Below are 25,656 nucleotides of genomic sequence, written 5' to 3' on the forward strand. Positions count from 1 at the left end.
AGTCCGAGGAACCAAACCAGCGCCCGAGGAAGAAAACCAGAGCCCAAGGAATAAAACCAGAGCTGGAGGAACAAAAACAGAGCCCGAGGAACAAAAACAGAGCCCGAGTAATAAAACCAGAGTTAGAGGAACAAAACCAGAGCCCAAGGAATTAAACCAGAAGCTGAGGGAGAAAACCAGAGCCCGAGGAACAAAACCAGAGGATGAGTAACAAAACCAGATATCAAGGAACAAAACCAGAGAACGAGGAACAAAAGGAGGGCCCGAGGAATAAAACCAGGTGTCGAGGAACAAAACCAGAGTCCGAGGAACAAAACCAGAGCCAGAGGAACAAAACCAGTGTCCGAGGAAGAAAACCAGAGCCCAAGCAATAAAACCAGAGCTGGAGGAACAAAAACAGAGCCTGAGGAACAAAAACAGAGCCCGAAGAATAAAACCAGAGTTAGAGGAACAAAACCAGAGCCCAAGGAATTAAACCAGATGCTGAGGGAGAAAACCAGAGCCCGAGGAACAAAACCAGAGGATGAGTAACAAAACCAGATGTCGAGGAACAAAACCAGAGACCGAGGAACAAAAGGAGGGCCCGAGGAATAAAACCAGGTGTCGAGGAACAAAACCAGAGCCAGAGGAACAAAACCAGTGCCCGAGGAAAATAACCAGTGCCCGAGGAAAATAACCAGTGCCCGAGGAATAAAACACGAGCTAGAGAAACAAAACCAGAGCCCGAGGAACAAAATTAGAGCCTGAGGAACAAAACCAGAGCCCGAGGAACAAAACCAGAGCTGGAGGAACAAAACCAGTGCCCGAGGAAAATAACCAGTGCCCGCGGAAAATAACCAGTGCCCGAGGAATAAAACACGAGCTAGAGAAACAAAACCAGAGCCCGAGGAACAAAATTAGAGCCTGAGGAACAAAACCAGAGCCCGAGGAACAAAACCAGAGCTGGAGGAACAAAACCAGAGCCCAAGAAACAAAACCAGAGCTCAAGGAAGAAAACCAGAGTCTGAGGGAAAAACCCAGTACCTGAGGAAGTAAACCAGAGCCCGAGGAACAAATCCAGAGCCTAAGGAACAAAACCAGAGATCGAGGAACAAAACCAGAGCCCCAGGAACAAATCCAGAGCCCAAGGAAGAAAATCAGAACCCGAGGAACAAAACCATAGACCGAGGAACAAAAGGAGAGCCCGAGGGACAAAATGGGAGTACGAGGAACAAAACCAGAGCCCGAGGAATAAAACCAGATGTCGAGGAACAAAACCAGAGCCCGAGGAACAAAACCAGAGTCCGTGGAACTACACTAGAGCCTGAGGAACAAAACCAGAGCCCGAGGAACAAAATCAGAGCCCAAGGAACAAAACCAGAGCCCGAGGAACAAAACCAGAGCCCAAGGAAAAAAAACAGAGGCCGAGGAAGAAAACCAGAGCCCGAGGAACAAAACCAGAGCCCAAGGAACTAATCCAGAGGGCAAGGAAGAAAACCAGAGCCTGAGGAACAAAACCAGAGCCCAAGGAACAAAACCAGATGTCGAGGAAAAAAAGAGAGTCCGAGGAATAAATCCAGAGCCTGAAGAATAAAACCAGAGCCCAAGGAATTAAACCAGATGCTGAGGGAGAAAACCAGAGCCCGAGGAACAAAACCAGAGGATGAGTAACAAAACCAGATGTCGAGGAACAAAACCAGAGACCGAGGAACAAAAGGAGGGCCCAAGGAATAAAACCAGGTGTCGAGGAACAAAACCAGAGTCCGAGGAACAAAACCAGAGCCAGAGAAACAAAACCAGAGCCCAAGGAAAAAAAACAGAGGCCGAGGAAGAAAACCAGAGCCCGAGGAACAAAACCAGAGCCCAAGGAACTAATCCAGAGGGCAAGGAAGAAAACCAGAGCCTGAGGAACAAAAACAGAGCCTAAGGAACAAAACCAGATGTCGAGGAAAAAAAGAGAGTCCGAGGAATAAATCCAGAGCCTGAAGAATAAAACCAGAGCCCGAGGAACAAAACCAGAGGATGAGTAACAAAACCAGATGTCGGGGAACAAAACCAGAGACCGAGGAAAAAAAGGAGGGCCCGAGGAATAAAACCAGGTGTCGAGGAAGAAAACCAGAGCCAGAGGAACAAAACCAGTGCCCGAGGAAAATAACCAGTGCCCGAGGAAAATAACCAGTGCCCGAGGAATAAAACACGAGCTAGAGAAACAAAACCAGAGCCCGAGGAACAAAACTAGAGCCTGAGGAACAAAACCAGAGCCCGAGGAACAAAACCAGAGCTGGAGGAACAAAACCAGAGCTCAAGTAAGAAAACCAGAGGCCAAGGAAGAAAACCAGAGTCTGAGGGAAAAACCCAGTACCTGAGGAAGTAAACCAGAGCCCGAGGAACAAATCCAGAGCCTAAGGAACAAAACCAGAGCTCGAGGAACAAAACCAGAGCCCCAGGAACAAATCCAGAGCCCAAGGAAGAAAACCAGAACCCGAGGAACAAAACCATAGACCGAGGAACAAAAGGAGAGCCCGAGGGACAAAATGAGAGTCCGAGGAACAAAACCAGAGCCCAAGGAATAAAACCAGATGTCGAGGAACAAAACCAGAGCCCGAGGAACAAAACCAGAGTCCGTGGAACTACACGAGAGCCCGAGGAACAAAACCAGAGCCCGAGGAACAAAATCAGAGCCCAAGGAACAAAACCAGAGTCCGAGGAACAAAACCAGAGCCCAAGGAAAAAAAACAGAGGCCAAGGAAGAAAACCAGAGCCCAATGAACTAATCCAGAGGGCAAGGAAGAAAACCAGAGCCTGAGGAACAAAACCAGAGCCCAAGGAACAAAACCAGATGTCGAGGAAAAAAAGAGAGTCCGAGGAATAAATCCAGAGCCTGAAGAATAAAACCAGAGCCCGAGGAACAAAACCAGAGTCCGAGGAACCAAACCAGCGCCCGAGGAAGAAAACCAGAGCCCAAGGAATAAAACCAGAGCTGGAGGAACAAAAACAGAGCCCGAGGAACAAAAACAGAGCCCGAGTAATAAAACCAGAGTTAGAGGAACAAAACCAGAGCCCAAGGAATTAAACCAGAAGCTGAGGGAGAAAACCAGAGCCCGAGGAACAAAACCAGAGGATGAGTAACAAAACCAGATATCAAGGAACAAAACCAGAGAACGAGGAACAAAAGGAGGGCCCGAGGAATAAAACCAGGTGTCGAGGAACAAAACCAGAGTCCGAGGAACAAAACCAGAGCCAGAGGAACAAAACCAGTGTCCGAGGAAGAAAACCAGAGCCCAAGGAATAAAACCAGAGCTGGAGGAACAAAAACAGAGCCTGAGGAACAAAAACAGAGCCCGAAGAATAAAACCAGAGTTAGAGGAACAAAACCAGAGCCCAAGGAATTAAACCAGATGCTGAGGGAGAAAACCAGAGCCCGAGGAACAAAACCAGAGGATGAGTAACAAAACCAGATGTCGAGGAACAAAACCAGAGACCGAGGAACAAAAGGAGGGCCCGAGGAATAAAACCAGGTGTCGAGGAAGAAAACCAGAGCCAGAGGAACAAAACCAGTGCCCGAGGAAAATAACCAGTGCCCGAGGAAAATAACCAGTGCCCGAGGAATAAAACACGAGCTAGAGAAACAAAACCAGAGCCCGAGGAACAAAATTAGAGCCTGAGGAACAAAACCAGAGCCCGAGGAACAAAACCAGAGCTGGAGGAACAAAACCAGTGCCCGAGGAAAATAACCAGTGCCCGCGGAAAATAACCAGTGCCCGAGGAATAAAACACGAGCTAGAGAAACAAAACCAGAGCCCGAGGAACAAAATTAGAGCCTGAGGAACAAAACCAGAGCCCGAGGAACAAAACCAGAGCTGGAGGAACAAAACCAGAGCCCAAGAAACAAAACCAGAGCTCAAGGAAGAAAACCAGAGTCTGAGGGAAAAACCCAGTACCTGAGGAAGTAAACCAGAGCCCGAGGAACAAATCCAGAGCCTAAGGAACAAAACCAGAGATCGAGGAACAAAACCAGAGCCCCAGGAACAAATCCAGAGCCCAAGGAAGAAAATCAGAACCCGAGGAACAAAACCATAGACCGAGGAACAAAAGGAGAGCCCGAGGGACAAAATGGGAGTACGAGGAACAAAACCAGAGCCCGAGGAATAAAACCAGATGTCGAGGAACAAAACCAGAGCCCGAGGAACAAAACCAGAGTCCGTGGAACTACACTAGAGCCTGAGGAACAAAACCAGAGCCCGAGGAACAAAATCAGAGCCCAAGGAACAAAACCAGAGCCCGAGGAACAAAACCAGAGCCCAAGGAAAAAAAACAGAGGCCGAGGAAGAAAACCAGAGCCCGAGGAACAAAACCAGAGCCCAAGGAACTAATCCAGAGGGCAAGGAAGAAAACCAGAGCCTGAGGAACAAAACCAGAGCCCAAGGAACAAAACCAGATGTCGAGGAAAAAAAGAGAGTCCGAGGAATAAATCCAGAGCCTGAAGAATAAAACCAGAGCCCAAGGAATTAAACCAGATGCTGAGGGAGAAAACCAGAGCCCGAGGAACAAAACCAGAGGATGAGTAACAAAACCAGATGTCGAGGAACAAAACCAGAGACCGAGGAACAAAAGGAGGGCCCAAGGAATAAAACCAGGTGTCGAGGAACAAAACCAGAGTCCGAGGAACAAAACCAGAGCCAGAGAAACAAAACCAGAGCCCAAGGAAAAAAAACAGAGGCCGAGGAAGAAAACCAGAGCCCGAGGAACAAAACCAGAGCCCAAGGAACTAATCCAGAGGGCAAGGAAGAAAACCAGAGCCTGAGGAACAAAAACAGAGCCTAAGGAACAAAACCAGATGTCGAGGAAAAAAAGAGAGTCCGAGGAATAAATCCAGAGCCTGAAGAATAAAACCAGAGCCCGAGGAACAAAACCAGAGGATGAGTAACAAAACCAGATGTCGGGGAACAAAACCAGAGACCGAGGAAAAAAAGGAGGGCCCGAGGAATAAAACCAGGTGTCGAGGAAGAAAACCAGAGCCAGAGGAACAAAACCAGTGCCCGAGGAAAATAACCAGTGCCCGAGGAAAATAACCAGTGCCCGAGGAATAAAACACGAGCTAGAGAAACAAAACCAGAGCCCGAGGAACAAAACTAGAGCCTGAGGAACAAAACCAGAGCCCGAGGAACAAAACCAGAGCTGGAGGAACAAAACCAGAGCTCAAGTAAGAAAACCAGAGGCCAAGGAAGAAAACCAGAGTCTGAGGGAAAAACCCAGTACCTGAGGAAGTAAACCAGAGCCCGAGGAACAAATCCAGAGCCTAAGGAACAAAACCAGAGCTCGAGGAACAAAACCAGAGCCCCAGGAACAAATCCAGAGCCCAAGGAAGAAAACCAGAACCCGAGGAACAAAACCATAGACCGAGGAACAAAAGGAGAGCCCGAGGGACAAAATGAGAGTCCGAGGAACAAAACCAGAGCCCAAGGAATAAAACCAGATGTCGAGGAACAAAACCAGAGCCCGAGGAACAAAACCAGAGTCCGTGGAACTACACGAGAGCCCGAGGAACAAAACCAGAGCCCGAGGAACAAAATCAGAGCCCAAGGAACAAAACCAGAGTCCGAGGAACAAAACCAGAGCCCAAGGAAAAAAAACAGAGGCCAAGGAAGAAAACCAGAGCCCAATGAACTAATCCAGAGGGCAAGGAAGAAAACCAGAGCCTGAGGAACAAAACCAGAGCCCAAGGAACAAAACCAGATGTCGAGGAAAAAAAGAGAGTCCGAGGAATAAATCCAGAGCCTGAAGAATAAAACCAGAGCCCGAGGAACAAAACCAGAGTCCGAGGAACCAAACCAGCGCCCGAGGAAGAAAACCAGAGCCCAAGGAATAAAACCAGAGCTGGAGGAACAAAAACAGAGCCCGAGGAACAAAAACAGAGCCCGAGTAATAAAACCAGAGTTAGAGGAACAAAACCAGAGCCCAAGGAATTAAACCAGAAGCTGAGGGAGAAAACCAGAGCCCGAGGAACAAAACCAGAGGATGAGTAACAAAACCAGATATCAAGGAACAAAACCAGAGAACGAGGAACAAAAGGAGGGCCCGAGGAATAAAACCAGGTGTCGAGGAACAAAACCAGAGTCCGAGGAACAAAACCAGAGCCAGAGGAACAAAACCAGTGTCCGAGGAAGAAAACCAGAGCCCAAGGAATAAAACCAGAGCTGGAGGAACAAAAACAGAGCCTGAGGAACAAAAACAGAGCCCGAGTAATAAAACCAGAGTTAGAGGAACAAAACCAGAGCCCAAGGAATTAAACCAGATGCTGAGGGAGAAAACCAGAGCCCGAGGAACAAAACCAGAGGATGAGTAACAAAACCAGATGTCGAGGAACAAAACCAGAGACCGAGGAACAAAAGGAGGGCCCGAGGAATAAAACCAGGTGTCGAGGAACAAAACCAGAGCCAGAGGAACAAAACCAGTGCCCGAGGAAAATAACCAGTGCCTGAGGAAAATAACCAGTGCCCGAGGAATAAAACACGAGCTAGAGAAACAAAACCAGAGCCCGAGGAACAAAATTAGAGCCTGAGGAACAAAACCAGAGCCCGAGGAACAAAACCAGAGCTGGAGGAACAAAACCAGTGCCCGAGGAAAATAACCAGTGCCCGCGGAAAATAACCAGTGCCCGAGGAATAAAACACGAGCTAGAGAAACAAAACCAGAGCCCGAGGAACAAAATTAGAGCCTGAGGAACAAAACCAGAGCCCGAGGAACAAAACCAGAGCTGGAGGAACAAAACCAGAGCCCAAGAAACAAAACCAGAGCTCAAGGAAGAAAACCAGAGTCTGAGGGAAAAACCCAGTACCTGAGGAAGTAAACCAGAGCCCGAGGAACAAATCCAGAGCCTAAGGAACAAAACCAGAGATCGAGGAACAAAACCAGAGCCCCAGGAACAAATCCAGAGCCCAAGGAAGAAAATCAGAACCCGAGGAACAAAACCATAGACCGAGGAACAAAAGGAGAGCCCGAGGGACAAAATGGGAGTACGAGGAACAAAACCAGAGCCCGAGGAATAAAACCAGATGTCGAGGAACAAAACAAGAGCCCGAGGAACAAAACCAGAGTCCGTGGAACTACACTAGAGCCTGAGGAACAAAACCAGAGCCCGAGGAACAAAATCAGAGCCCAAGGAACAAAACCAGAGCCCGAGGAACAAAACCAGAGCCCAAGGAAAAAAAACAGAGGCCGAGGAAGAAAACCAGAGCCCGAGGAACAAAACCAGAGCCCAAGGAACTAATCCAGAGGGCAAGGAAGAAAACCAGAGCCTGAGGAACAAAACCAGAGCCCAAGGAACAAAACCAGATGTCGAGGAAAAAAAGAGAGTCCGAGGAATAAATCCAGAGCCTGAAGAATAAAACCAGAGCCCGAGGAACAAAACCAGAGGATGAGTAACAAAACCAGATGTCGAGGAACAAAACCAGAGACCGAGGAACAAAAGGAGGGCCCGAGGAATAAAACCAGGTGTCGAGGAAGAAAACCAGAGCCAGAGGAACAAAACCAGTGCCCGAGGAAAATAACCAGTGCCCGAGGAAAATAACCAGTGCCCGAGGAATAAAACACGAGCTAGAGAAACAAAACCAGAGCCCGAGGAACAAAACTAGAGCCTGAGGAACAAAACCAGAGCCCGAGGAAGAAAACCAGAGGCCAAGGAAGAAAACCAGAGTCTGAGGGAAAAACCCAGTACCTGAGGAAGTAAACCAGAGCCCGAGGAACAAATCCAGAGCCTAAGGAACAAAACCAGAGCTCGAGGAACAAAACCAGAGCCCCAGGAACAAATCCAGAGCCCAAGGAAGAAAACCAGAACCCAAGGAACAAAACCATAGACCGAGGAACAAAAGGAGAGCCCGAGGGACAAAATGAGAGTCCGAGGAACAAAACCAGAGCCCGAGGAATAAAACCAGATGTCGAGGAACAAAACCAGAGCCCGAGGAACTAAACCAGAGTCCGTGGAACTACACGAGAGCCCGAGGAACAAAACCAGAGCCCGAGGAACAAAATCAGAGCCCAAGGAACAAAACCAGAGCCCGAGGAACAAAACCAGAGCCCAAGGAACTAATCCAGAGGGCAAGGAAGAAAACCAGAGCCTGAGGAACAAAACCAGAGCCCAAGGAACAAAACCAGATGTCGAGGAAAAAAAGAGAGTCTGAGGAATAAATCCAGAGCCTGAAGAATATAACCAGAGCCCGAGGAACAAAACCAGAGTCCGAGGAACCAAACCAGCGCCCGAGGAAGAAAACCAGAGCCCAAGGAATAAAACCAGAGCTGGAGGAACAAAAACAGAGCCCGAGGAACAAAAACAGAGCCCGAGTAATAAAACCAGAGTTAGAGGAACAAAACCAGAGCCCAAGGAATTAAACCAGATGCTGAGGGAGAAAACCAGAGCCCGAGGAACAAAACCAGAGGATGAGTAACAAAACCAGATGTCGAGGAACAAAACCAGAGACCGAGGAACAAAAGGAGGGCACGAGGAATAAAACCAGGTGTCGAGGAACAAAACCAGAGCCAGAGGAACAAAACCAGTGCCCGAGGAAAATAACCAGTGCCCGAGGAAAATAACCAGTGCCCGAGGAATAAAGCACGAGCTAGATAAACAAAACCAGAGCCCGAGGAACAAAACTAGAGCCTGAGGAACAAAACCAGAGCCGGAGGAACAAAACCAGAGCTGGAGGAAGAAAACCAGAGCCCAAGGAACAAAACCAGAGCTCAAGGAAGAAAACCAGAGGCCAAGGAAGAAAACCAGAGTCTGAGGGAAAAACCCAGTACCTGAGGAAGTAAACCAGAGCCCGAGGAACAAATCCAGAGCCTAAGGAACAAAACCAGAGCTCGAGGAAGAAAACCAGAGCCCCAGGAACAAATCCAGAGCCCAAGGAAGAAAACCAGAACCCGAGGAACAAAACCATAGACCGAGGAACAAAAGGAGAGCCCGAGGGACAAAATGAGAGTCCGAGGAACAAAACCAGAGCCCGAGGAATAAAACCAGATGTCGAGGAACAAAACCAGAGCCCGAGGAACAAAACCAGAGTCCGTGGAACTACACTAGAGCCCGAGGAACAAAACCAGAGCCCGAGGAACAAAATCAGAGCCCAAGGAAAAAAACCAGAGGCCGAGGAACAAAACCAGAGCCCAAGGAAAAAAAACAGAGGCCGAGGAAGAAAACCAGAGCCCGAGGAACAAAACCAGAGCCCAAGGAACTAATCCAGAGGGCAAGGAAGAAAACCAGAGCCTGAGGAACAAAACCAGAGCCCAAGGAACAAAACCAGATGTCGAGGAAAAAAAGAGAGTCCGAGGAATAAATCCAGAGCCTGAAGAATAAAACCAGAGCCCGAGGAACAAAACCAGAGTCCGAGGAACCAAACCAGCGCCCGAGGAAGAAAACCAGAGCCCAAGGAATAAAACCAGAGCTGGAGGAACAAAAACAGAGCCCGAGGAACAAAAACAGAGCCCGAGTAATAAAACCAGAGTTAGAGGAACAAAACCAGAGCCCAAGGAATTAAACCAGAAGCTGAGGGAGAAAACCAGAGCGCGAGGAACAAAACCAGAGGATGAGTAACAAAACCAGATGTCAAGGAACAAAACCAGAGACCGAGGAACAAAAGGAGGGCCCGAGGAATAAAACCAGGTGTCGAGGAACAAAACCAGGTGTCGAGGAAGAAAACCAGAGCCAGAGGAACAAAACCAGTGTCCGAGGAAGAAAACCAGAGCCCAAGGAATAAAACCAGAGCCGGAGGAACAAAAACAGAGCCTGAGGAACAAAAACAGAGCCCGAGTAATAAAACCAGAGTTAGAGGAACAAAACCAGAGCCCAAGGAATTAAACCAGAAGCTGAGGGAGAAAACCAGAGCCCGAGGAACAAAACCAGAGGATGAGTAACAAAACCAGATGTCGAGGAACAAAACCAGAGACCGAGGAACAAAAGGAGGGCCCGAGGAATAAAACCAGGTGTCGAGGAAGAAAACCAGAGCCAGAGGAACAAAACCAGTGCCCGAGGAAAATAACCAGTGCCCGAGGAAAATAACCAGTGCCCGAGGAATAAAACACGAGCTAGAGAAACAAAACCAGAGCCCGAGGAACAAAATTAGAGCCTGAGGAACAAAACCAGAGCCCGAGGAACAAAACCAGAGCTGGAGGAACAAATCCAGAGTCCAAGAAACAAAACCAGAGCTCAAGGAAGAAAACCAGAGGCCAAGGAAGAAAACCAGAGTCTGAGGGAAAAACCCAGTACCTGAGGAAGTAAACCAGAGCCCGAGGAACAAATCCAGAGCCTAAGGAACAAAACCAGAGATCGAGGAACAAAACCAGAGCCCCAGGAACAAATCCAGAGCCCAAGGAAGAAAACCAGAACCCGAGGAACAAAACCATAGACCGAGGAACAAAAGGAGAGCCCGAGGGACAAAATGAGAGTACGAGGCACAAAACCAGAGCCCGAGGAATAAAACTAGATGTCGAGGAACAAAACCAGAGCCCGAGGAACAAAACCAGAGTCCGTGGAACTACACGAGAGCCTGAGGAACAAAACCAGAGCCCGAGGAACAAAATCAGAGCCCAAGGAACAAAACCAGAGGCCGAGGAACAAAACCAGAGCCCAAGGAAAAAAAACAGAGGCCGAGGAAGAAAACCAGAGCCCGAGGAACAAAACCAGAACCCAAGGAACTAATCCAGAGGGCAAGGAAGAAAACCAGAGCCTGAGGAACAAAACCAGAGCCCAAGGAACAAAACCAGATGTCGAGGAAAAAAAGAGAGTCCGAGGAATAAATCCAGAGCCTGAAGAATAAAACCAGAGCTCGAGGAATTAAACCAGATGCTGAGGGAGAAAACCAGAGCCCGAGGAACAAAACCAGAGGATGAGTAACAAAACCAGATGTCGAGGAACAAAACCAGAGACCGAGGAACAAAAGGAGGGCCCAAGGAATAAAACCAGGTGTCGAGGAACAAAACCAGAGTCCGAGGAACAAAACCAGAGCCAGAGAAACAAAACCAGAGCCCAAGGAAAAAAAACAGAGGCCGAGGAAGAAAACCAGAGCCCGAGGAACAAAACCAGAGCCCAAGGAACTAATCCAGAGGGCAAGGAAGAAAACCAGAGCCTGAGGAACAAAACCAGAGCCCAAGGAACAAAACCAGATGTCGAGGAAAAAAAGAGAGTCCGAGGAATAAATCCAGAGCCTGAAGAATAAAACCAGAGCCCGAGGAACAAAACCAGAGGATGAGTAACAAAACCAGATGTCGAGGAACAAAACCAGAGACCGAGGAACAAAAGGAGGGCCCGAGGAATAAAACCAGGTGTCGAGGAAGAAAACCAGAGCCAGAGGAACAAAACCAGTGCCCGAGGAAAATAACCAGTGCCCGAGGAAAATAACCAGTGCCCGAGGAATAAAACACGAGCTAGAGAAACAAAACCAGAGGCCGAGGAACAAAACTAGAGCCTGAGGAACAAAACCAGAGCCCGAGGAAGAAAACCAGAGGCCAAGGAAGAAAACCAGAGTCTGAGGGAAAAACCCAGTACCTGAGGAAGTAAACCAGAGCCCGAGGAACAAATCCAGAGCCTAAGGAACAAAACCAGAGCTCGAGGAACAAAACCAGAGCCCCAGGAACAAATCCAGAGCCCAAGGAAGAAAACCAGAACCCAAGGAACAAAACCATAGACCGAGGAACAAAAGGAGAGCCCGAGGGACAAAATGAGAGTCCGAGGAACAAAACCAGAGCCCGAGGAATAAAACCAGATGTCGAGGAACAAAACCAGAGCCCGAGGAACAAAACCAGAGTCCGTGGAACTACACGAGAGCCCGAGGAACAAAACCAGAGCCCGAGGAACAAAATCAGAGCCCAAGGAACAAAACCAGAGCCCGAGGAACAAAACCAGAGCCCAAGGAACTAATCCAGAGGGCAAGGAAGAAAACCAGAGCCTGAGGAACAAAACCAGAGCCCAAGGAACAAAACCAGATGTCGAGGAAAAAAAGAGAGTCCGAGGAATAAATCCAGAGCCTGAAGAATAAAACCAGAGCTCGAGGAACAAAACCAGAGTCCGAGGAACCAAACCAGCGCCCGAGGAAGAATACCAGAGCCCAAGGAATAAAACCAGAGCTGGAGGAACAAAAACAGAGCCCGAGGAACAAAAACAGAGCCCGAGTAATAAAACCAGAGTTAGAGGAACAAAACCAGAGCCCAAGGAATTAAACCAGAAGCTGAGGGAGAAAACCAGAGCCCGAGGAACAAAACCAGAGGATGAGTAACAAAACCAGATGTCGAGGAACAAAACCAGAGACCGAGGAACAAAAGGAGGGCCCGAGGAATAAAACCAGGTGTCGAGGAAGAAAACCAGAGCCAGAGGAACAAAACCAGTGCCCGAGGAAAATAACCAGTGCCCGAGGAAAATAACCAGTGCCCGAGGAATAAAACACGAGCTAGAGAAACAAAACCAGAGCCCGAGGAACAAAACTAGAGCCTGAGGAACAAAACCAGAGCCCTAGGAACAAAACCAGAGCTGGAGGAACAAAACCAGAGCCCAAGGAACAAAACCAGAGCTCAAGGAAGAAAACCAGAGGCCAAGGAAGAAAACCAGAGTCTGAGGGAAAAACCCAGTACCTGAGGAAGTAAACCAGAGCCCGAGGAACAAATCCAGAGCCTAAGGAACAAAACCAGAGCTCGAGAAACAAAACCAGAGCCCCAGGAACAAATCCAGAGCCCAAGGAAGAAAACCAGAACCCGAGGAACAAAACCATAGACCGAGGAACAAAAGGAGAGCCCGAGGGACAAAATGAGAGTCCGAGGAACAAAACCAGAGCCCGAGGAATAAAACCAGATGTCGAGGAACAAAACCAGAGCCCGAGGAACAAAAACAGAGCCCGAGTAATAAAACCAGAGTTAGAGGAACAAAACCAGAGCCCAAGGAATTAAACCAGATGCTGAGGGAGAAAACCAGAGCCCGAGGAACAAAACCAGAGGATGAGTAACAAAACCAGATGTCGAGGAACAAAACCAGAGACCGAGGAACAAAAGGAGGGCCCGAGGAATAAAACCAGGTGTCGAGGAACAAAACCAGAGCCAGAGAAACAAAACCAGTGCCCGAGGAAAATAACCAGTGCCCGAGGAAAATAACCAGTGCCCGAGGAATAAAACACGAGCTAGAGAAACAAAACCAGAGCCCGAGGAACAAAATTAGAGCCTGAGGAACAAAACCAGAGCCCGAGGAACAAAACCAGAGCTGGAGGAACAAAACCAGAGCCCAAGAAACAAAACCAGAGCTCAAGGAAGAAAACCAGAGCCCAAGGAAGAAAACCAGAGTCTGAGGGAAAAACCCAGTACCTGAGGAAGTAAACCAGAGCCCGAGGAACAAATCCAGAGCCTAAGGAACAAAACCAGAGCTCGAGGAACAAAACCAGAGCCCCAGGAACAAATCCAGAGCCCAAGGAAGAAAACCAGAGCCCAAGGAACAAAACCAGATGTCGAGGAAAAAAAGAGAGTCCGAGGAATAAATCCAGAGCCTGAAGAATAAAACCAGAGCCCGAGGAACAAAACCAGAGTCCGAGGAACCAAACCAGCGCCCGAGGAAGAATACCAGAGCCCAAGGAATAAAACCAGAGCTGGAGGAACAAAAACAGAGCCCGAGGAACAAAAACAGAGCCCGAGTAATAAAACCAGAGTTAGAGGAACAAAACCAGAGCCCAAGGAATTAAACCAGAAGCTGAGGGAGAAAACCAGAGCGCGAGGAACAAAACCAGAGGATGAGTAACAAAACCAGATGTCGAGGAACAAAACCAGAGACCGAGGAACAAAAGGAGGGCCCGAGGAATAAAACCAGGTGTCGAGGAACAAAACCAGAGCCAGAGGAACAAAACCAGTGCCCGAGGAAAATAACCAGTGCCCGAGGAATAAAACACGAGCTAGAGAAAAAAAAACCAGAGCCCGAGGAACAAAACTAGAGCCTGAGGAACAAAACCAGAGCCCGAGGAAGAAAACCAGAGGCCAAGGAAGAAAACCAGAGTCTGAGGGAAAAACCCAGTACCTGAGGAAGTAAACCAGAGCCCGAGGAACAAATCCAGAGCCTAAGGAACAAAACCAGAGCTCGAGGAAGAAAACCAGAGCCCCAGGAACAAATCCAGAGCCCAAGGAAGAAAACCAGAACCCAAGGAACAAAACCATAGACCGAGGAACAAAAGGAGAGCCCGAGGGACAAAATGAGAGTCCGAGGAACAAAACCAGAGCCCGAGGAATAAAACCAGATGTCGAGGAACAAAACCAGAGCCCGAGGAACAAAGCCAGAGTCCGTGGAACTACACGAGAGCCCGAGGAACAAAACCAGAGCCCGAGGAACAAAATCAGAGCCCAAGGAACAAAACCAGAGCCCGAGGAACAAAACCAGATGTCGAGGAAAAAAAGAGAGTCTGAGGAATAAATCCAGAGCCTGAAGAATAAAACCAGAGCCCGAGGAACAAAACCAGAGTCCGAGGAACCAAACCAGCGCCCGAGGAAGAAAACCAGAGCCCAAGGAATAAAACCAGAGCTCAAGGAACAAAAACAGAGCCCGAGGAACAAAAACAGAGCCCGAGTAATAAAACCAGAGTTAGAGGAACAAAACCAGAGCCCAAGGAATTAAACCAGATGCTGAGGGAGAAAACCAGAGCCCGAGGAACAAAACCAGAGGATGAGTAACAAAACCAGATGTCGAGGAACAAAACCAGAGACCGAGGAACAAAAGGAGGGCCCGAGGAATAAAACCAGGTGTCGAGGAAGAAAACCAGAGCCAGAGGAACAAAACCAGTGCCCGAGGAAAATAACCAGTGCCCGAGGCAAATAACCAGTGCCCGAGGAATAAAACACGAGCTAGAGAAACAAAACCAGAGCCCGAGGAACAAAATTAGAGCCTGAGGAACAAAACCAGAGCCCGAGGAACAAAACCAGAGCTGGAGGAACAAAACCAGTGCCCGAGGAAAATAACCAGTGCCCGAGGAAAATAACCAGTGCCCGAGGAATAAAACACGAGCTAGAGAAACAAAACCAGAGCCCGAGGAACAAAATTAGAGCCTGAGGAACAAAACCAGAGCCCGAGGAACAAAACCAGAGCTGGAGGAACAAAACCAGAGCCCAAGAAACAAAACCAGAGCTCAAGGAAGAAAACCAGAGCCCACGTAAGAAAACCAGAGTCTGAGGGAAAAACCCAGTACCTGAGGAAGTAAACCAGAGCCCGAGGAACAAATCCAGAGCCTAAGGAACAAAACCAGAGATCGAGGAACAAAACCAGAGCCCCAGGAACAAATCCAGAGCCCAAGGAAGAAAACCAGAACCCGAGGAACAAAACCATAGACCGAGGAACAAAAGGAGAGCCCGAGGGACAAAATGAGAGTACGAGGAACAAAACCAGAGCCCGAGGAATAAAACCAGATGTCGAGGAACAAAACCAGAGCCCGAGGAAAAAAACCAGAGTCCGTGGAACTACACTAGAGCCTGAGGAACAAAACCAGAGCCCGAGGAACAAAATCAGAGCCCAAGGAACAAAACCAGAGCCCGAGGAACAAAACCAGAGCCCAAGGAAAAAAAACAGAGGCCGAGGAAGAAAACCAGAGCCCGAGGAACAAAACCAGAGCCCAAGGAACTAATCCAGAGGGCAAGGAAGAAAACCAGAGCCTGAGGAACAAAACCAGAGCCCAAGGAACAAAACCAGATGTCGAGGAAAAAAAGAGAGTCCGAGGAATAAATCCAGAGCCTGAAGAATAAAACCAGAGCCCAAGGAATTAAACCAGATGCTGAGGGAGAAAACCAGAGCCCGAGGAACAAAACCAGAGGATGAGTAACAAAACCAGATGTCGAGGAACAAAACCAGAGACCGAGGAACAAAAGGAGGGCCCAAGGAATAAAACCAGGTGTCGAGGAACAAAACCAGAGTCCGAGGAACAAAACCAGAGCCAGAGAAACAAAACCAGAGCCCAAGGAAAAAAAACAGAGGCCGAGGAAGAAAACCAGAGCCCGAGGAACAAAACCAGAGCCCAAGGAACTAATCCAGAGGGCAAGGAAGAAAACCAGAGCCTGAGGAAGAAAACCAGAGCCCAAGGAACAAAACCAGATGTCGAGGAAAAAAAGAGAGTCCGAGGAATAAATCCAGAGCCTGAAGAATAAAACCAGAGCCCGAGGAACAAAACCAGAGGATGAGTAACAAAACCAGATGTCGAGGAACAAAACCAGAGACCGAGGAACAAAAGGAGGGCCCGAGGAATAAAACCAGGTGTCGAGGAAGAAAACCAGAGCCAGAGGAACAAAACCAGTACCCGAGGAAAATAACCAGTGCCCGAGGAAAATAACCAGTGCCCGAGGAATAAAACACGAGCTAGAGAAACAAAACCAGAGCCCGAGGAACAAAACTAGAGCCTGAGGAACAAAACCAGAGCCCGAGGAAGAAAACCAGAGGCCAAGGAAGAAAACCAGAGTCTGAAGGAAAAACCCAGTACCTGAGGAAGTAAACCAGAGCCCGAGGAACAAATCCAGAGCCTAAGGAACAAAACCAGAGCTCGAGGAACAAAACCAGAGCCCCAGGAACAAATCCAGAGCCCAAGGAAGAAAACCAGAACCCAAGGAACAAAACCATAGACCGAGGAACAAAAGGAGAGCCCGAGGGACAAAATGAGAGTCCGAGGAACAAAACCAGAGCCCGAGGAATAAAACCAGATGTCGAGGAACAAAACCAGAGCCCGAGGAACAAAACCAGAGTCCGTGGAACTACACGAGAGCCCGAGGAACAAAACCAGAGCCCGAGGAACAAAATCAGAGCCCAAGGAACAAAACCAGAGCCCGAGGAACAAAACCAGAGCCCAAGGAACTAATCCAGAGGGCAAGGAAGAAAACCAGAGCCTGAGGAACAAAACCAGAGCCCAAGGAACAAAACCAGATGTCGAGGAAAAAAAGAGAGTCCGAGGAATAAATCCAGAGCCTGAAGAATATAACCAGAGCCCGAGGAACAAAACCAGAGTCCGAGGAACCAAACCAGCGCCCGAGGAAGAAAACCAGAGCCCAAGGAATAAAACCAGAGCTGGAGGAACAAAAACAGAGCCCGAGGAACAAAAACAGAGCCCGAGTAATAAAACCAGAGTTAGAGGAACAAAACCAGAGCCCAAGGAATTAAACCAGATGCTGAGGGAGAAAACCAGAGCCCGAGGAACAAAACCAGAGGATGAGTAACAAAACCAGATGTCGAGGAACAAAACCAGAGACCGAGGAACAAAAGGAGGGCCCGAGGAATAAAACCAGGTGTCGAGGAAGAAAACCAGAGCCAGAGGAACAAAACCAGTGCCCGAGGAAAATAACCAGTGCCCGAGGAAAATAACCAGTGCCCGAGGAATAAAGCACGAGCTAGATAAACAAAACCAGAGCCCGAGGAACAAAACTAGAGCCTGAGGAACAAAACCAGAGCCCGAGGAACAAAACCAGTGTCCGAGGAAGAAAACCAGAGCCCAAGGAACAAAACCAGAGCTCAAGGAAGAAAACCAGAGGCCAAGGAAGAAAACCAGAGTCTGAGGGAAAAACCCAGTACCTGAGGAAGTAAACCAGAGCCCGAGGAACAAATCCAGAGCCTAAGGAACAAAACCAGTGCTCGAGGAAGAAAACCAGAGCCCCAGGAACAAATCCAGAGCCCAAGGAAGAAAACCAGAACCCGAGGAACAAAACCATAGACCGAGGAACAAAAGGAGAGCCCGAGGGACAAAATGAGAGTACGAGGAACAAAACCAGAGCCCGAGGAATAAAACCAGAGCTGGAGGAACAAAACCAGAGCCCAAGAAACAAAACCAGAGCTCAAGGAAGAAAACCAGAGTCTGAGGGAAAAACCCAGTACCTGAGGAAGTAAACCAGAGCCCGAGGAACAAATCCAGAGCCTAAGGAACAAAACCAGAGATCGAGGAACAAAACCAGAGCCCCAGGAACAAATCCAGAGCCCAAGGAAGAAAATCAGAACCCGAGGAACAAAACCATAGACCGAGGAACAAAAGGAGAGCCCGAGGGACAAAATGGGAGTACGAGGAACAAAACCAGAGCCCGAGGAATAAAACCAGATGTCGAGGAACAAAACCAGAGCCCGAGGAACAAAACCAGAGTCCGTGGAACTACACTAGAGCCTGAGGAACAAAACCAGAGCCCGAGGAACAAAATAAGAGCCCAAGGAACAAAACCAGAGCCCGAGGAACAAAACCAGAGCCCAAGGAAAAAAAACAGAGGCCGAGGAAGAAAACCAGAGCCCGAGGAACAAAACCAGAGCCCAAGGAACTAATCCAGAGGGCAAGGAAGAAAACCAGAGCCTGAGGAACAAAACCAGAGCCCAAGGAACAAAACCAGATGTCGAGGAAAAAAAGAGAGTCCGAGGAATAAATCCAGAGCCTGAAGAATAAAACCAGAGCCCAAGGAATTAAACCAGATGCTGAGGGAGAAAACCAGAGCCCGAGGAACAAAACCAGAGGATGAGTAACAAAACCAGATGTCGAGGAACAAAACCAGAGACCGAGGAACAAAAGGAGGGCCCAAGGAATAAAACCAGGTGTCGAGGAACAAAACCAGAGTCCGAGGAACAAAACCAGAGCCAGAGAAACAAAACCAGAGCCCAAGGAAAAAAAACAGAGGCCGAGGAAGAAAACCAGAGCCCGAGGAACAAAACCAGAGCCCAAGGAACTAATCCAGAGGGCAAGGAAGAAAACCAGAGCCTGAGGAACAAAACCAGAACCTAAGGAACAAAACCAGATGTCGAGGAAAAAAAGAGAGTCCGAGGAATAAATCCAGAGCCTGAAGAATAAAACCAGAGCCCGAGGAACAAAACCAGAGGATGAGTAACAAAACCAGATGTCGGGGAACAAAACCAGAGACCGAGGAAAAAAAGGAGGGCCCGAGGAATAAAACCAGGTGTCGAGGAAGAAAACCAGAGCCAGAGGAACAAAACCAGTGCCCGAGGAAAATAACCAGTGCCCGAGGAAAATCACCAGTGCCCGAGGAATAAAACACGAGCTAGAGAAACAAAACCAGAGCCCGAGGAACAAAACTAGAGCCTGAGGAACAAAACCAGAGCCCGAGGAACAAAACCAGAGCTGGAGGAACAAAACCAGAGCTCAAGGAAGAAAACCAGAGGCCGAGGAAGAAAACCAGAGCCCAATGAACTAATCCAGAGGGCAAGGAGGAAAACCAGAGCCTGAGGAACAAAACCAGAGCCCAAGGAACAAAACCAGATGTCGAGGAAAAAAAGAGAGTCCGAGGAATAAATCCAGAGCCTGAAGAATAAAACCAGAGCCCGAGGAACAAAACCAGAGTCCGAGGAACCAAACCAGCGCCCGAGGAAGAAAACCAGAGCCCAAGGAATAAAACCAGAGCTGGAGGAACAAAAACAGAGCCCGAGGAACAAAACCAGAGCCCGAGTAATAAAACCAGAATGACAGGAACAAAACCAGAGCCCAAGGAATTAAACCAGAAGCTGAGGGAGAAAACCAGAGCCCGAGGAACAAAACCAGAGGATGAGTAACAAAACCAGATATCAAGGAACAAAACCAGAGAACGAGGAACAAAAGGAGGGCCCGAGGAATAAAACCAGGTGTCGAGGAACAAAACCAGAGTCCGAGGAACAAAACCAGAGCCAGAGGAACAAAACTAGTGTCCGAGGAAGAAAACCAGAGCCCAAGGAATAAAACCAGAGCTGGAGGAACAAAAACAGAGCCTGAGGAACAAAAACAGAGCCCGAGTAATAAAACCAGAGTTAGAGGAACAAAACCAGAGCCCAAGGAATTAAACCAGATGCTGAGGGAGAAAACCAGAGCCCGAGGAACAAAACCAGAGGATGAGTAACAAAACCAGATGTCGAGGAACAAAACCAGAGACCGAGGAACAAAAGGAGGGCCCGAGGAATAAAACCAGGTGTCGAGGAACAAAACCAGAGCCAGAGGAACAAAACCAGTGCCCGAGGAAAATAACCAGTGCCTGAGGAAAATAACCAGTGCCCGAGGAATAAAACACGAGCTAGAGAAACAAAACCAGAGCCCGAGGAACAAAATTAGAGCCTGAGGAACAAAACCAGAGCCCGAGGAACAAAACCAGAGCTGGAGGAACAAAACCAGTGCCCGAGGAAAATAACCAGTGCCCGCGGAAAATAACCAGTGCCCGAGGAATAAAACACGAGCTAGAGAAACAAAACCAGAGCCCGAGGAACAAAATTAGAGCCTGAGGAACAAAACCAGAGCCCGAGGAACAAAACCAGAGCTGGAGGAACAAAACCAGAGCCCAAGAAACAAAACCAGAGCTCAAGGAAGAAAACCAGAGTCTGAGGGAAAAACCCAGTACCTGAGGAAGTAAACCAGAGCCCGAGGAACAAATCCAGAGCCTAAGGAACAAAACCAGAGATCGAGGAACAAAACCAGAGCCCCAGGAACAAATCCAGAGCCCAAGGAAGAAAATCAGAACCCGAGGAACAAAACCATAGACCGAGGAACAAAAGGAGAGCCCGAGGGACAAAATGGGAGTACGAGGAACAAAACCAGAGCCCGAGGAATAAAACCAGATGTCGAGGAACAAAACCAGAGCCCGAGGAACAAAACCAGAGTCCGTGGAACTACACTAGAGCCTGAGGAACAAAACCAGAGCCCGAGGAACAAAATCAGAGCCCAAGGAACAAAACCAGAGCCCGAGGAACAAAACCAGAGCCCAAGGAAAAAAAACAGAGGCCGAGGAAGAAAACCAGAGCCCGAGGAACAAAACCAGAGCCCAAGGAACTAATCCAGAGGGCAAGGAAGAAAACCAGAGCCTGAGGAACAAAACCAGAGCCCAAGGAACAAAACCAGATGTCGAGGAAAAAAAGAGAGTCCGAGGAATAAATCCAGAGCCTGAGGAATAAAACCAGAGCCCAAGGAATTAAACCAGATGCTGAGGGAGAAAACCAGAGCTCGAGGAACAAAACCAGAGGATGAGTAACAAAACCAGATGTCGAGGAACAAAACCAGAGACCGAGGAACAAAAGGAGGGCCCAAGGAATAAAACCAGGTGTCGAGGAACAAAACCAGAGTCCGAGGAACAAAACCAGAGCCAGAGAAACAAAACCAGATGTCGAGGAAAAAAAGAGAGTCCGAGGAATAAATCCAGAGCCTGAAGAATAAAACCAGAGCCCGAGGAACAAAACCAGAGGATGAGTAACAAAACCAGATGTCGAGGAACAAAACCAGAGACCGAGGAACAAAAGGAGGGCCCGAGGAATAAAACCAGGTGTCGAGGAAGAAAACCAGAGCCAGAGGAACAAAACCAGTGCCCGAGGAAAATAACCAGTGCCCGAGGAAAATAACCAGTGCCCGAGGAATAAAACACGAGCTAGAGAAACAAAACCAGAGCCCGAGGAACAAAACTAGAGCCTGAGGAACAAAACCAGAGCCCGAGGAAGAAAACCAGAGGCCAAGGAAGAAAACCAGAGTCTGAGGGAAAAACCCAGTACCTGAGGAAGTAAACCAGAGCCCGAGGAACAAATCCAGAGCCTAAGGAACAAAACCAGAGCTCGAGGAACAAAACCAGAGCCCCAGGAACAAATCCAGAGCCCAAGGAAGAAAACCAGAACCCAAGGAACAAAACCATAGACCGAGGAACAAAAGGAGAGCCCGAGGGACAAAATGAGAGTCCGAGGAACAAAACCAGAGCCCGAGGAATAAAACCAGATGTCGAGGAACAAAACCAGAGCCCGAGGAACAAAACCAGAGTCCGTGGAACTACACGAGAGCCCGAGGAACAAAACCAGAGCCCGAGGAACAAAATCAGAGCCCAAGGAACAAAACCAGAGCCCGAGGAACAAAACCAGAGCCCAAGGAACTAATCCAGAGGGCAAGGAAGAAAACCAGAGCCTGAGGAACAAAACCAGAGCCCAAGGAACAAAACCAGATGTCGAGGAAAAAAAGAGAGTCTGAGGAATAAATCCAGAGCCTGAAGAATATAACCAGAGCCCGAGGAACAAAACCAGAGTCCGAGGAACCAAACCAGCGCCCGAGGAAGAAAACCAGAGCCCAAGGAATAAAACCAGAGCTGGAGGAACAAAAACAGAGCCCGAGGAACAAAAACAGAGCCCGAGTAATAAAACCAGAGTTAGAGGAACAAAACCAGAGCCCAAGGAATTAAACCAGATGCTGAGGGAGAAAACCAGAGCCCGAGGAACAAAACCAGAGGATGAGTAACAAAACCAGATGTCGAGGAACAAAACCAGAGACCGAGGAACAAAAGGAGGGCCCGAGGAATAAAACCAGGTGTCGAGGAACAAAACCAGAGCCAGAGGAACAAAACCAGTGCCCGAGGAAAATAACCAGTGCCCGAGGAAAATAACCAGTGCCCGAGGAATAAAGCACGAGCTAGATAAACAAAACCAGAGCCCGAGGAACAAAACTAGAGCCTGAGGAACAAAACCAGAGCCGGAGGAACAAAACCATTGTCCGAGGAAGAAAACCAGAGCCCAAGGAACAAAACCAGAGCTCAAGGAAGAAAACCAGAGGCCAAGGAAGAAAACCAGAGTCTGAGGGAAAAACCCAGTACCTGAGGAAGTAAACCAGAGCCCGAGGAACAAATCCAGAGCCTAAGGAACAAAACCAGAGCTCGAGGAAGAAAACCAGAGCCCCAGGAACAAATCCAGAGCCCAAGGAAGAAAACCAGAACCCGAGGAACAAAACCATAGACCGAGGAACAAAAGGAGAGCCCGAGGGACAAAATGAGAGTCCGAGGAACAAAACCAGAGCCCGAGGAATAAAACCAGATGTCGAGGAACAAAACCAGAGCCCGAGGAACAAAACCAGAGTCCGTGGAACTACACTAGAGCCCGAGGAACAAAACCAGAGCCCGAGGAACAAAATCAGAGCCCAAGGAAAAAAACCAGAGGCCGAGGAACAAAACCAGAGCCCAAGGAAAAAAAACAGAGGCCGAGGAAGAAAACCAGAGCCCGAGGAACAAAACCAGAGCCCAAGGAACTAATCCAGAGGGCAAGGAAGAAAACCAGAGCCTGAGGAACAAAACCAGAGCCCAAGGAACAAAACCAGATGTCGAGGAAAAAAAGAGAGTCCGAGGAATAAATCCAGAGCCTGAAGAATAAAACCAGAGCCCGAGGAACAAAACCAGAGTCCGAGGAACCAAACCAGCGCCCGAGGAAGAAAACCAGAGCCCAAGGAATAAAACCAGAGCTGGAGGAACAAAAACAGAGCCCGAGGAACAAAAACAGAGCCCGAGTAATAAAACCAGAGTTAGAGGAACAAAACCAGAGCCCAAGGAATTAAACCAGAAGCTGAGGGAGAAAACCAGAGCGCGAGGAACAAAACCAGAGGATGAGTAACAAAACCAGATGTCAAGGAACAAAACCAGAGACCGAGGAACAAAAGGAGGGCCCGAGGAATAAAACCAGGTGTCGAGGAACAAAACCAGGTGTCGAGGAATAAAACCAGAGCCAGAGGAACAAAACCAGTGTCCGAGGAAGAAAACCAGAGCCCAAGGAATAAAACCAGAGCTGGAGGAACAAAAACAGAGCCTGAGGAACAAAAACAGAGCCCGAGTAATAAAACCAGAGTTAGAGGAACAAAACCAGAGCCCAAGGAATTAAACCAGAAGCTGAGGGAGAAAACCAGAGCCCGAGGAACAAAACCAGAGGATGAGTAACAAAACCAGATGTCGAGGAACAAAACCAGAGACCGAGGAACAAAAGGAGGGCCCGAGGAATAAAACCAGGTGTCGAGGAAGAAAACCAGAGCCAGAGGAACAAAACCAGTGCCCGAGGAAAATAACCAGTGCCCGAGGCAAATAACCAGTGCCCGAGGAATAAAACACGAGCTAGAGAAACAAAACCAGAGCCCGAAGAACAAAATTAGAGCCTGAGGAACAAAACCAGAGCCCGAGGAACAAAACCAGAGCTGGAGGAACAAAACCAGTGCCCGAGGAAAATAACCAGTGCCCGAGGAAAATAACCAGAGCCCGAGGAATAAAACACGAGCTAGAGAAACAAAACCAGAGCCCGAGGAACAAAATTAGAGCCTGAGGAACAAAACCAGAGCCCGAGGAACAAAATCAGAGCCCAAGGAACAAAACCAGAGCCCGAGGAACAAAACCAGAGCCCAAGGAAAAAAAACAGAGGCCGAGGAAGAAAACCAGAGCCCAATGAACTAATCCAGAGGGCAAGGAGGAAAACCAGAGCCTGAGGAACAAAACCAGAGCCCAAGGAACAAAACCAGATGTCGAGGAAAAAAAGAGAGTCCGAGGAATAAATCCAGAGCCTGAAGAATAAAACCAGAGCCCGAGGAACAAAACCAGAGTCCGAGGAACCAAACCAGCGCCCGAGGAAGAAAACCAGAGCCCAAGGAATAAAACCAGAGCTGGAGGAACAAAAACAGAGCCCGAGGAACAAAACCAGAGCCCGAGTAATAAAACCAGAATGACAGGAACAAAACCAGAGCCCAAGGAATTAAACCAGAAGCTGAGGGAGAAAACCAGAGCCCGAGGAACAAAACCAGAGGATGAGTAACAAAACCAGATATCAAGGAACAAAACCAGAGAACGAGGAACAAAAGGAGGGCCCGAGGAATAAAACCAGGTGTCGAGGAACAAAACCAGAGTCCGAGGAACAAAACCAGAGCCAGAGGAACAAAACTAGTGTCCGAGGAAGAAAACCAGAGCCCAAGGAATAAAACCAGAGCTGGAGGAACAAAAACAGAGCCTGAGGAACAAAAACAGAGCCCGAGTAATAAAACCAGAGTTAGAGGAACAAAACCAGAGCCCAAGGAATTAAACCAGATGCTGAGGGAGAAAACCAGAGCCCGAGGAACAAAACCAGAGGATGAGTAACAAAACCAGATGTCGAGGAACAAAACCAGAGACCGAGGAACAAAAGGAGGGCCCGAGGAATAAAACCAGGTGTCGAGGAACAAAACCAGAGCCAGAGGAACAAAACCAGTGCCCGAGGAAAATAACCAGTGCCTGAGGAAAATAACCAGTGCCCGAGGAATAAAACACGAGCTAGAGAAACAAAACCAGAGCCCGAGGAACAAAATTAGAGCCTGAGGAACAAAACCAGAGCCCGAGGAACAAAACCAGAGCTGGAGGAACAAAACCAGTGCCCGAGGAAAATAACCAGTGCCCGCGGAAAATAACCAGTGCCCGAGGAATAAAACACGAGCTAGAGAAACAAAACCAGAGCCCGAGGAACAAAATTAGAGCCTGAGGAACAAAACCAGAGCCCGAGGAACAAAACCAGAGCTGGAGGAACAAAACCAGAGCCCAAGAAACAAAACCAGAGCTCAAGGAAGAAAACCAGAGTCTGAGGGAAAAACCCAGTACCTGAGGAAGTAAACCAGAGCCCGAGGAACAAATCCAGAGCCTAAGGAACAAAACCAGAGATCGAGGAACAAAACCAGAGCCCCAGGAACAAATCCAGAGCCCAAGGAAGAAAATCAGAACCCGAGGAACAAAACCATAGACCGAGGAACAAAAGGAGAGCCCGAGGGACAAAATGGGAGTACGAGGAACAAAACCAGAGCCCGAGGAATAAAACCAGATGTCGAGGAACAAAACCAGAGCCCGAGGAACAAAACCAGAGTCCGTGGAACTACACTAGAGCCTGAGGAACAAAACCAGAGCCCGAGGAACAAAATCAGAGCCCAAGGAACAAAACCAGAGCCCGAGGAACAAAACCAG

This window comes from Calonectris borealis, chromosome 11 (genome assembly GCF_964195595.1).
Source record: "Calonectris borealis chromosome 11, bCalBor7.hap1.2, whole genome shotgun sequence".
Taxonomy (NCBI): Eukaryota; Metazoa; Chordata; class Aves; order Procellariiformes; family Procellariidae; genus Calonectris; species Calonectris borealis.